This window comes from Mus musculus, chromosome 12, assembly GCF_000001635.26.
Source record: "Mus musculus strain C57BL/6J chromosome 12, GRCm38.p6 C57BL/6J".
In the NCBI taxonomy this organism is placed as follows: domain Eukaryota; kingdom Metazoa; phylum Chordata; class Mammalia; order Rodentia; family Muridae; genus Mus; species Mus musculus.
In genome coordinates, this window is record NC_000078.6 from 48,673,598 (window position 1) to 48,686,715 (window position 13,118).

Sequence of the window (13,118 nt, forward strand, 5' to 3'; positions counted from 1 at the left end):
TCTCCAGGTGCTTGCTGATCATGTCAGTATAGGGAAAGCGGAAATAAGTTGGCCACCATGCTGTGTGACTACTTCAACAAGAGTAGAAGGTAGAAGGTAGATGTAACAAGATTATGTGAACTGGGACATACAGACCAAAAATTGGGAGGGAACTATCCTTTCTTCTGCCAGTCTAAAGATGCAATTTTCAGGGTTTGGACACTTTCAGAACTTATTCTTCTCCAGGCACATTCCCCAAGTCGCTGAGCTCATTTGCTTCACAAAGAAACACTCTTCTGAGGGGGAATTTTACATTGCACAGCCGAGATTTTATATAAGCATTTCAAGCCTGTCTATACTCATCATCTCTCAGCAGGAGTCCTCTCTTGATTCTGCAGTGCTTTTTAATCTGAATCTTATAGTTAGGTTTGGGTCAATATTGGGAAACGAGCTCTACCCATTAGCATCATTGCCTGGTGGGGTTCAGAAAGACTTGGAAGACCATTCTTATGGTGCAGACTAGGGAGAAATGGGAATACAGATAGCACCAGAGCCAGTAGCTTAAATTTACTGTGCTTGTCAATTTGTCACACACACTGACTAATAATTATCAGGTATACCAATTTATGAGGATTTACTTTGGACAAAGTCTCAGAGAGAACTCCAAAGGAAATAAAAGTGGAGAAAACGTGGTTTCCCTCTCAAAGTCACATTTCAAACAGTTATAGACATGTAAACTATTCATCTAGATGCCAGTACTTACAGGAGGATCATTAATTTTGTGTTTCTAAGAAAATAAAATTGTATTTCTATAAGTGTCTTAAAATGTGACTTCATGAATCATGAAACCATCATTATCTAACTTTCAAATCTGGCTTTTCAAAAGTTACCCTCATATTTTCATGCTGTTAGTGTCTGCCCTTCATAACTTCAGTTACACTCTCTGATGAGATTAATCTTCTTTTAGCATGTGTTCAATTATATAATCGCTACAAACGATATACTTTTAACACCTCTTACATTTGAAGTTTTTCTTTCTTTATTTGTGTGTGTGTGTGTCTGTCTGTCTGTCTTTGCCTTTAGAGACTAAATTATAGGATTATAGAATTAAGGGTGGTTGTGAGCTTCCGAACATAAGTGCTGGGAACTGAACTCTGATGTTCTGGAGCAACCAGAAATACCCTTAGCTGCTCAGAAAAGCTCTAGCTCCACCTCAGTGATATTCATCATAACAACTTTATATTTTCCACTATGGTTTTATAATAAATATTTTACCTTGATATCTGGGCTTAAACAAACAAACAAAAAATATTCGGGATTGACCATGAACAGCCATTTAAGTATTCCAAAGGCATCTCTATTATTAATAATTTACAACTAAGACTTTTTCATCTTTCTTTTGAACCTTTGTTGTTTTTCTTTAGCATCATTCTGAAATATATTCTGTCTCTTCATGAAAATGACAACTGCTTTTCCACTCTCCGCACTACCTGCTTGTGTTGAGTGTTTTAGTATAAACTATACTTATTTCCCAGAATGGTTTGGAACTGTAAGGAAATATTTATCCTTCATTCACATTCCCCCCCACACACATACATAACAGTTAGAAGACGTGACAGACGTTTGATAGACAGATATTACTGTTTATTTCATATTTATCATGTTTTATTTGTTCATTTGAGAACAAAAACTATACAAAACTCTAAAACAAATACCCTTATTGTTCAGCACACTGCCTTTCATTTGTAAGGCAAAATGAATCAATGAATAAATGAATGGAAATATGTTACTTCCAGGTCACTGACTTTCTGACATGCCTGGAATTTCATTTCTTAAGTGTTAAACATGCTGGATAACACTGTAATGGATTCCTTACAGGTTACAGCTATACTAAGATAACTTCCTTTAGTTTAATCTTTCAATTCACTTAACTGTAAATCAATTTACTATGGTAAATTTTGTTTACCAGTTGTCTTAGAGTTTTATTGCTGTGAAGAGACATCATGACCAAGACAATTCTTTTGAAAGAAACCAATTTATTGGGGTTTGCTTATAATTTTAGAAGTTCAGTCCATTATAGTCATGGTAGGAAGCATGGCATCTTGTGCAAGTCAACATGGTGCTGGAGGAGAATCTGAAAATTCTGTCTTCAGCTAAAGGCATCCAGAAGAAGACTCGATGTGTTTCACACTGAGATTAGCTTGATTATTTTGTACTTCAAAGTCCAGTGACACACTTCCTCCACCAGGGCCACACCTCCTCCATTAGTGCCACCTCCTATAGTCAAGTATTCAAACACATGAATCTACTGGGGGTGTCATACCTATTGAAACCACCACTCAAATGAAACACAACTCCTCACTTCACCATCAACTTAACAGTTACCTTGAAATATTCAGGCTTATGAACAGGTATGGTTGAGTTTAGAGTTTATAAGCCACCATAGAATTGAGAGTAATAGTTTAAAGGAAAATTTAAGGTGTATATTTTCTGAGTCTATCTCAATTTTAAACAAGGTTTGACAAAAGAACAACAAAGGTCAAATATCAATTAGGTGAAATTAATTTATATTTTGTTTTTGTTTGGCTTTGTTCTTTTTTAGTTTTTTTTAGCATAGAGGCAAAATATAGTAAAATACAATGTTTCCAATCATAAAAAAATGATATCACTTGTACAATTTAAGATTTCTTATAGGACTTGCAGTTCATTAACACATCCTAGTTAACAAATAACAGTTTTTATGTAATGATGTTGCTGTTATTTTCCAATACTTATATTATAAAAAGTAATTTTCTTTTCTCTCTATTCTTCATAAGACTATAATATACTCCACAATCTTTTAAAAAGTTGTATTGAAGTAAGATCATTTTAATGCCACAGACTCCACAATTTTTTCTGAAATTCAATCATTGCAGAATTTTTAGTATAAACCAGCAAAATCCCTGCTCCCCGCCATGTGTGTGTGTGTGTGGGTGTGGGTGTATGAAAAAGAAAGACAGAAGTAGAGCACCAAATAGACACACAAACACACTCAGATTGAATATAGAGAGAACGGTGGAGATATTGATAATACCATTTTCTTGGAAACTGAATAAAGATGATTTTGAATAATGTGATCCACAAATAAAATAGATTTTGCCAACACAAAGCAGTAGCATCTCTTCACACTTATCTGACTAGTCTAAGCAAATATACTTAATTGATGAGAACCTCATATTTTTCCAAGTTTTGCCTCATTCCTGGATGGCATTACAGTGTTGAGGTGACTGTGTAGTTGGTTTAAAACAAAAATTAGTGGCTCTACATTTGGTATATGAAAGCTCCTTTAATATTCAAAACTGAACTATAGTAATATAATATTTCTCAATGTTCTTTTAGAAAATGGAAGTATAAAAAATTGAAGTAACTTGCCATGGACCACAGGGCTACTAAATGGAGGAGTCTGACTAAAGTCCATTCTAAATTTCTTGGTAGTATGGAATATACTGCAATATAATTTTGTAAATATCTAATCCTCCAGTTTCATGGATATATTTTTATCACAAATTGAAAAAATGATGCAAAGTTATGTAGAGAAATAGGCTATACTCTAGAGGATACACATGTTCACTGGAAAGTAAATCCAGTTCTCATTACTCCTTTTTCTTCCCCTTTCTTGTTCTCTCTCTCTCTCTCTCTCTCTCTCTCTCTCTCTCTCTCTGTGTGTGTGTGTGTGTGTGTGTTCTCTATTTCTCTCCTTTCTCCCTTTTCTCTTTTCAATCATTCTCCATCCCCTCTTCTCCTTCAGCTTTGCTCTTCCTTAACTCTCTTTCTCTCCATTCCTGTCTCTCTTCCTTTCTCTGTTCTATCCCTCTCCCCTTGCATCATTCACTGTCTTTCTTTCTCAATATTTCTCCCTCTTTCCAAGTTTGACCATATTGATTACATTTTCTTTCTCTGATTTTCACTATTATGGTTATCAATATTATTAGAATCAGATCAAGCCTTAACAGTCATCACTGACAACAAGTTACACTCACCTGTCTTCAGTAAGACACGTATGTCTGTCTGTCTATCTATCTATCTATCTATCTATCTATCTATCTATCATCTACCTACCTTCTATCCATTTTATTTATTTTTCACTTTCTTTATATGTGTATATAAAATAGAAAAATAGTGCCAATTATATATATTTAATGTTATATATATATATATATATATATATATATATATGTGTGTGTGTGTGTGTGTGTGTGTGTGTGTGTGTGTGTGTGTGTTTGTATGTAAAACAGTAAAATATATTTGTTCAATGATGTCAAATGGGGAAGATGAACAAAGCAGTCCCATGTTTTCCCAAATCTATCCTCTGTTTCTGAATGTGAGGTTCAGATTGAAATGGGAAAGCTGAAATATGTATAGCTAAGCATTCCCAGAGAATGTGAAATCTTGCTCATCAACACTACTTTGGCTGTAGCTTGTTCTGCAGGATGGTCGGAAAAGTTGTATACCACTTTGCCAGCTGGATAGCCACAAAATCTCTGTGTCTTTTTTCTCCCATTCTGCAATTGTGAGAGTGTTCTGCAAGAAATTTCAAGTTTAGTGGCTCCACTGTTTTGATACCATACAGTCCAAGGGAAAGGCACACATGTCTCTTTTTAAAAGTTTGGAATTACTTATCTCTTTAACTGACCTATGGAATAAAAAGGACTCTCAGGGCCCAGATGGTTAGGTCTGCAAAGTATAGGTTTTAATGCTAACAAATCAGACCATAACATTCCTAATAATTGTAGGATATTTTAAAGGTGGAGATTATTATATTACATGGTTTGTATGTGCGTTTTAGACCATTCATGAAACAAGTGACAAACATGGAATTCTATTTACAACAATTCACAGAGCACATTCCCTGTGAAGTAAAACATGCAGGAGATGAAACACCAGGGCAAGTTGTCTGATTCCCTCTGTCCCTGATGCTCCTGCTCTGCATCTGTACTGTAGTCTCTAAAATATCATTCCTAAATATATCAGTCTCCATTATTAAACTGTCTGTAAAATTTGCCAAAATTAAAGAAAAAAGTGAATAGTCAAAAACATTTTTCTTTAAATATATTCATAAAAATAATTTTCTCAAATAGAAAAGAAAGAAAGAAAGAAAGAAAGAAAGAACAAATTAGCTCTTTTGTAGTCAAAATAGGGAAAGATGAAGCAACCCTCCCAAACACAATTCTGATATTCAGAGCAATTAAAATCTCCTAATTCACTGTTAAGATAAAATGGTAGTAGATTGCCCTTTTACCAAATTATAATTAGGACGGGTCAGTGGGTAAAGAGTTAAAATACAGAATTAATATTTAAAATAAGTGTGCCTCTCTAATAGCTAACTTAAAAACTTCCAGAGAATTTCTGAAATTTCTTAACTTACAAAACAGATGAATAGATCAACAATAATAGGCAGTTAAATACTTCAGGGCTAAAAGTTTTTCCCTTTCTCCTAACTTGATAAACGAATAATAACTTTTTTTTCACATTGAGATTAGAGGGCAAGAGAACCAGCTAAAAACAGTTAAGTTGGAGTAGTGCTTGCTTTCTCACCGACTCAGCAATTTGGGGACAGGAGAAGTGCTGTCCTATTCAGTAGGAACACAAACAAATCCACATGCCAATAAAGTCAGTAATAATAGACTCCATCACTAAAATATCACTGAGCAGTATTGAGCATGCAGAGTGTAAAGAACTTAGAACTCAGAGAAGCATAGTAGATTCTTGTTTTGTCCTAGGTGAAATCAAGGGTAACTGAGACGACTGGTCTTTCCCCTCTGTTATCAACTGCAAATCATTCTTGCCCTGTTAAAAAGCAGATTGTTTATTCAAGTGTTAACTGCCATTATATATGGATCATGTAACCTGACTTCATCCTAGACCATGTAAATTCCATTTCCAATTAGCAAAGATGTTACTACAGAGATGAAGCTTGCCTGCCTGCTAAGTCTTAAAACATCAGTTTGAGAAGAAATATATTTTCTTCTGTATTCTGTGATGGTGTTGCTATGTAATCCACTTATTTCATTGCTTTTCAAACCAGCTTTTACATGTATGAATTTATTTGTGTATAATATACATATTATAGTCAAGTATTCAAACACATGAATCTACACACATATATATGTGTGTGTGTGTGTGTGTGTGTGTGTGTGTGTGTGTGTGTGTGTGTGTGTGTGAGAGGATGTCTTGTAAGACCAGGCAGTTTGGGGGGATGGACCTAAATAAGGATGGGCAGCCCAAATAGAACTTAGCTTTAACTACTTCCATGCCCCTCATTTCTGTTTTGTGTTTGGTTTGGGTTAAGGGCTACTGAAGCCAAGCTCACCTGCAGGAGCCTCTCAATGTCTTTTGGTCCTTGTCTCTGTTTCTTTATCTCTCTGTTTGTCTCTGTGTCTGTCTGTATCTGCCTCTCTCTGTCTCTGTCTCTGACTCTCTCTTCTCCCTCTCACTCTGTCTCTCTATCTCTGTCTGTCTCTCTGTCTCTGTCTCTCTGTCTCTCTGTCTCTCTCTGCCATCACAGCTGCTGAAAAAGTAATGGCAAACCCCATCCTTTGACTTTCTGTAAATGTGTGTACCCCCCTAGAAATTTTAGGGGGGTGGTTCAGCCCCACTCTAGCCCATATAGATCCCAAACAAAGGACACAGAATCCTGGTGTTTTTATTAATAAGCTGTTGGCTTATTAACTTTTATTAATGGTTATTAATGCTGGGCAGGTTCTGAATTTTTCTAACTTATATGTCAGCTATAGGCCCAATGACACTTGCCAATGGAGTCTTGTTCGCTTTGATCAATTTGGATCCTCAGGGTGATGTTCTCTTTGTCACATGCTTATGGTCCATCCTCCTGGGCCATTCTCGTCATGTCAAAGTTGTTCTTCCCCTACCTTTTTCCTTCTCTGTATGATTCCTACCTGAGACCTCTTATTTTATCTCAAGTCCCACCTTTCTTTTTCTTTTGCCCTGTCACAGGCTCTAGCCTTTTAGTGTCTATTCAGAGACTATAGTGGATCATTCTTTATAGTACATTGATCAATATAATCCCCATGTACAGACTGTATCCTCATCTTAGGGCATAGAACTCAGAATCTGAATGCACAGAACACAGGACCAACCACAATATTGTTTCAAGTTTTTCAAACACCTTGGATACCTATTCACTGAAGGGCTGGCCCATTTCTCTTCCCCTGACAATAAAAAACAACAGGACTTTGAGGAACTATTAATGGACTTGTGGATGACTTATGATCTACAAGGAGTAGAAGCAGTTCCCCACCCTCTTTTCTCTGAAGCCTGTAAGAAAGATCCCGGCCGAAGACTCTTTAAAAGTCTTTGCATAGTGGTCAAAACCATCCTTCAACAAAATGGAGTAAAGGCAGTGGTAACCACGGAAGAACCCAGCTGAATTTCCATGAAACTAAAGGAAATACCAAAAGACAGAAAGCTGGTACTGATGCAAATTAAAAATGTTCCAAACCCAACAAGCAGCAGAACTTGGGCAGCTCTGGCCATATGGTGGTTCTAGATTTAGAGTCAGGGAAAGAAGAAAGCAGTTTTTCCTCCATGACTAACAAATGCCTTGAGCCTAGCCACATGGCAGGGTTGCCACTACATAGGACCTGTGAAGGTGAAACCTGGATTGCCTTGGAAACCCAAAATGTTGAGAGTTTTAGAGCCCTGAGATACTTGCTGAGGAAAGCTACTGACAAAGAATAAAACCAATCTCCCCCCAACCCCCAGTGTTTTACTTTCAACAAAGCTGAAAGGACTTGGAGATCTGAAAAATGCTTTGACATCATGCATAGAGATTCAGAGTTTGGAATTTGCCCTGCTGGTTTTTTAGTTTTGTTTTGGTCCAGTATTTCCTTACTGTGTTCCCTTTTGCAATTATCATGTATATCCTCTGTCATTATATTTTGGAAATTTGTGATCTGGATTGTCATTTTTGATTTTACAGAGTACTATGGTTAAGTGTTTGCATGAGACCCAGAAGAAAATTTCAACTTTGGAATTTTAAACAAATGAGAGACTATTATAGATTATAGAGACTTTTGACTTTGGACTAAATACATCTTGCATTATGGTATGGTTATAAGCTTATGGGCTCCAAGGAATGGCATATAATGGTTTGAATAAAAATGGACCCAGAGGCCTATGGGCAGTGGTAATATTAAGAGTTATGACTTTGTTGGAGTAGGTGTGGCTTTGTTGGAGGAAGTGTGGCACTGGAGATGGCCTTTGAGATATCAGATAGTCAAGCCTGGCCGGTGTGTCTCTGCCTCTTTCTACTGCTTGGTGATCTAGAAATAGAATTCTCAACCGCTTCTCCAGTAGCATGTTTACTGCTATGTACACATGCTGTGCTGCCATTCTTCTTGCCTTTATGATAATGGACTAAATCACTGAAGTATAAGCAAGGTCGGATGAAATGTTTCCTTTATGAGAATTGCCGTGATCTCAGACAAGCTCCTAGGGCTCTCCTCCTCCCGAAGCTTCTCTATTCCCAAACCTATTTGAGCCACTACCCAATCTCTTTCTTGGAGGTTATAGAGATTATCTCCAGTAGTTTCATTATGTTCAACCCTCCTTTCTGTTCCTCAGACCATACACATCAGATTTACATATGTTTTCAAAGTTAAGCCTAAAATCAGACATCCAGAAGGAAGGAGGATTTCTAACCACAACAGATAAATCAATTATTAAGTCTTCATATATCTATAACACCCTCAACTCCTTTCTGTCTTTGAACCTTTCAAATATGCTTGGTTCACTGTAATGCATATCAAATTGACCCCTCAAAGAGAATAATGCCCACTTACCCAATATCTAGCAAACCAATAATAAATCAAAAATGTGACAATGAAGTGATCTCTAATAGACCTGAGCATTGCAAAAAAATGGAGCCAACAGGTTTTGTCTAGTCCCCTTCCCTCTCTCTTGCTAAACCATTAGATTAAATTCCTAGAGCTAGCCCTCAATTTCTATTTTCTCATTTGGCCACTGAAACATTCCTGAAATTAAACACTAAGGTCTAGCAATCAAAATTCTGTCCAATCAGAGGTTACCAAGTAATCTTGGCAGGACTGTGGGATGTGAAAGGTGTCCTTGATCCTGGTTGAGCTATGACTAGAAACCCCTGTAATCTTAAAGGGACAGGAGGTATAGCTCCTGTTCCTGGGCACCAGGCTCATGGCACAAGGCTTCAGCCCTCCATAGATTTTTAGCCATCATTGGCATAAGAGCAATGTCCCAAACCCCTCCACAAGTAAAGGACGTGACCTGTAGTCATGTAGACTCAAGACATATCTCCGTTTTAATGAGGCATCTAAAGGCCTGGAGGACTTAGCCAATAAACTCTCCTTCCCAGACATTCCTCCCTATGAAAGGTATTTAATCTCAGGCCCACCCTGAAACGTGGGGTATGGTTTTACTTATTCACTTTCCACCATAATAATAAATGCCTTAAAACCATGGACTGCCTCCTTTCATCAGAATCCACCTTGCAGAGAATGGACACCTTCACTTATAGAGCTTTCATCTAATCTCCTATAGAAGGCCTAAAATAGTTCTGTTGCTGCTTTTGTGTGATCTAGAGGCAGCCCCTGAACGCTTGTCCCTGTAGAATATTATATCTTTGTGCTTATTGTCTCTATGTGTTTGTGTTGACTTCTAGGCCATTACAACAGCCACTATATACCAAGAATGGACTCTTCCCTGCCTTTCTTTACCATATTCTCTTTGTGTGCCTTTTAGTTTTTCCCTTTTGTGGGGCAGGGGGAAAGGAAAGTTTTATTTGGCTCATACAATTTTTTAGTAGATATTTTATTTATTTACATTTCGAGTGTTATCCCCTTTCCTGGTTTCATCTCTGAAACACCCTATCTTATCCCCCTGCCCCTGCTCACCAACCCACCCACTCCACAGGACTAAGGTCCTCTGCTCCCATTGATGACCGACTAGGCCATCCTCTACTACATATACAGCTGGAGCCATGAGTCCTACCATGTGTTTTCTTTGGTTGGTGGTTTAGTCCCAGGGAGCAAGTTAGTTTTTCCTTTAATTGTCTTAACTTCAGCCAATAAATCAGCCCCAATGTCCCTTTTGAATGCGTACAACTCTCCAGGTTTTTAAATAGATCAGCCAAAAAACTGAACACCACAGAGGAAAATTTTGAGAACGTTAAAAACAAATTATAGTAAATGGGGAAAACATGACTCACATAATGGTGTGGAAATAGCAAGTTGGAATAGGTGTGTTCATGCAATTACAGGAAGACTGCATGCTCTAGCCACATGTGGAGATAAACCAACACTACCAGAGCGAAGATGGTGGAGATTGTCCTATTTATTTAGTTCCTGTCTGAGAAAACATCAGTGTTGATGCATGTCTGTCTGTATTATGGTCACTGATAATTTCCCTAACAGAAAGATAAATAAGTCTCATATTCATAGTATGAATAATCATCATTCTGTTTCAAATTTCAACAAAAAATCAGCAGGCTGATTATAATTTATAGGCTTTGATCATAGGATTCTCTTTTGATGTCATTTAGTGCTTTACCACATACACAGAAAAATATATATAATGCACACGGAAATTTGCAACAAAATAGTTTGTTTCCTAAATAAAACACCTTGCATCTAAACAGTTTATATGTCTTTATTTTTTAATTCTGTATACTTCCCTAAACTTTGAACATATAATCATTTTATTAAATTAAGAATACTTTTCCACACAACTGACATTTACTATTTAGGTGTGGTTTAAGATCAGTTATTGACATATAATCATAACATTTTATTACAAATAAATTCTCACTAAATATAAAATCATCTCCATTTACTATTTTGTTGACAAGTATATTTTTATATACTAAGTAGAAATTATATGATCAACATACCAAAGAAATTTAGAGAGGAAAGTTACACTAAAGTCCGTTTTCTTGTATCACTATATTGTCCCTTCATTAAAAGTTTCATTACATGTATGTCATTCAGGTTTCTTGACTTTTTTTGTATGAATATATGCTAATGGGATATCTAAATTGCTATATCTTTATGCTGCTTGGCATTTGAACTTACTCTTAAGTTACTATGATAAACATGAGGATTCCAATATTATTATGAAGAAACGTAGTTATCAATCTACTTCAGAGTCCAGAATTAGATATTTTCTAATAGCACATGAATTAACATGCACATCATCTTTATAGATTACATTGCTTTAAAGCTTTTATTGCCAGTTGGAAAAATCAACAATAAGATTACCCTATAGTCAGTAAGTCAGTAATAAGTGCAATAAGTTTAGGGTTTATATGATGTCATACATATATATACATATATATATATATATATATATATATATTTACTATTATATTTTAGCAATGAAATGTTGAATAAAACACATTATTAGAATGTACATTTGTTAAAAGAACTGTTGAATTTAAAATTCCAGTCTGCGTTGTAAGTATGGAGTTGAGGCCAACTTGATTTATCTTAACCAAAAGAAATAATGACAAGCCTGATAACTGAACTGCTGTCAAGCAAGGAATGATTAACTTTATGAAGTGAGCCAGGTGATTTAGTTGCCTAGTAAACTCAAAACCCAAACTTTATTAATGGGATAACAAGCCAATACTACATAAATGCACATTCAAAATACTAAAGGTTTAATGACAATAATGTTTACTGCCATTAATGAGAATAATAGAATGAATATCCAAGGGAAAAGACAGAGGATGAGGCACAGGCTTGAAATGCTCTTGATATTGAAGCAATTGCCAAAACTGCACCAATAACCATTCATTTAACAGCTTCTACTGGAATAGACTGAAGGGTTCCTTCAAATGACTGAAAGCTCATTCTCAAGAAAGAATAAAAGTAAACTTAAAGGTTATAGAATGAAGAATATACTAACTACAAGAGCAGAAATAGGAGCAAAATTGAATAACAGTACAGAAAATTATCAGACTAAAGTTATTAATTTGAAAATGTTAACAAGTTAAGATAACAAGCAAAAATAAATCAGAATATGATTTATATTAATTGTACACATAAGAATTATACTAAATTTAATTAATTACACGTATTTGTGTTAAGATAAATGCTTTTACAATGTTTGCTATTGGGTTAATAATTTTACTTGGTATAGTTTTTATTGTTAAATGTAATAGATTCTTTCTGTATTTTTCTTTTCATTAAATTTTACCATTTAAACATATTTATATATTTCTGATGAATAATTCATCTAGGCATTTAACATTTTTGTACAGAATTTTTTATGTTAATATTTTCCCAGCTTCATTCTCAGATATCTACATTTGATACATGGTTTCCATTTCAAATGTTTTCCATAATAATTGGTGACTATAAACATGTTTTACTTCAACACAGGTTAGCATCGTGTGTGTGAACACATGCTATGGTGCTCATCTTAAGGTCAGAAGAAAACCTCAGGTTGTCGTTATCACCTTCTTCCTACTTGTGGCAGGTTCTCCTTTTGTTTGTCCCTACATACACTATGTAGATGTCCCATAACTTCTAAGCATGTTCCTGTCTCCTCTCATCTTGGCTAAGTGTGAAGATATTGCAGAAGATAGCTATTAGGTGTAGCTTTAGATGGACTCTAGTGTTCCTTATGTTTGCATGATATTTTATTCACTGATTCTTCCCATGGACTCATGTTTTCATGTTTACTACTTCTATAACTTGATAGTTTTCTAAGAGTTATCGTACTGGTGTAACTATCACTAAATACTTTTTGTGCCAGAATATAAGAGACAGTGATGACATTTTGGCAGACCTTTCTCAAAATTTTCTTCTTCTGTTGTTATTTATCAAGTCTATTACAAACCATAATTTTATTTTAACTTAAGTTTGGGGACTTGACTATCACTTTTAATAATGTTTTGTTTTATAAGTGTTTACATAAAGATCTGTCTTCAGGTCTTTATTCTTACCTAATGCCTACTACCTTTCAATAAGAAAATCCAAGCCATGCGGTGGTGGCGCACACCTTTAATCCCAGCACTTGGGAGGCAGAGTCAGGCGAATTTCTGAGATCGAGGCCAGCCTGGTCTACAAAGTGAGTTCCAGGACAGCCAGGGCTACACAGAGAAA